The following is a 1,044-nucleotide window of genomic DNA, read 5'->3' on the forward strand; positions in this document are numbered from 1 at the left end:
GGAGCAATCCTCCCACCTCACCCTCCCAAGTAGGTGGGACTACCAGCATGCACCAACACACTGAGCTAATTTTTGTATTTTTGGTAGAGAGAGGGGTTTCTTATGTTGCCCAGGTTGGGCATAGCCTCACCTCCTCAAGCGCCAGGACAACTGGCCTGAGCCACTGTGGCGCCCAGACTTTCTTAGAGCCACTTTAGGTTCACAGCAAAACTGAGTGAAAAGGTCCAAGTTCCTGCATCCCCCCTGGCAGCCCCAGCTTCCCATCTGTTGCTGTCAATGAAGCGGCATCGGTGCCGTTGGACATGCGATGGGTTTGATGGACCCACCACTGCAGGATCATACATACTTCATTTTAGACAAGAAAAATTACAAACATCTCTAGAAGACAGGCTAGCATACAGTTGGCCCATTGTATCCATGGGGATTCCATGTCCACAGATTCAACCAACCACAGATTGGAAATATTTGGAAACAAGAATAAAAAATAGTACAAGTAAACAACGCACTGTAGGCTGGCATAGTGGCTCATGCCCTATAACCCAGCACCTTGGGAGGCCAAGGTGGGCAGATTGCTTGAGCCCAAGCATTCAAGACCAGCCTGGGCAAAATAGCAAGCGAGACCCGTATCTCTACAAAAAAAATAAAATTAGCCAGTCACAGTGACATACACCTGTAGTCCCAGCTACTTGGGAGGCTGAGATAGGAAGATCACTTGAGCCTAGGAGGTCAAGGATGTGGTGAGCCAAGATCACAGCACTGCCCTTCAGCCTGGGCAAAAGAGTGACACCCTATCCAAAAAAAAAAATCCAATACAGTGTATAATAGCTATTTGCATAGCATTTATATTGTATTAAGCATGATAAATAATCTAGAGATGGTTTAGACTCTATGGGACCAGGCCTGCTGACTCGTCTGTAATCCCAGCACTTCGGGAGGTTGATGCAGGCAGATTGCTAGAGTCCAGGAGGTTGAGGCTGCAGTGAGCCATGACTGCACCACTGCACTCCAGCCAGGGTGACAGAGCAAGACCTTGACTCAAAAAAA

This window comes from Cebus imitator, unplaced genomic scaffold (assembly GCF_001604975.1).
Source record: "Cebus imitator isolate Cc_AM_T3 unplaced genomic scaffold, Cebus_imitator-1.0 Scaffold883, whole genome shotgun sequence".
Classification (NCBI taxonomy): Eukaryota; Metazoa; Chordata; class Mammalia; order Primates; family Cebidae; genus Cebus; species Cebus imitator.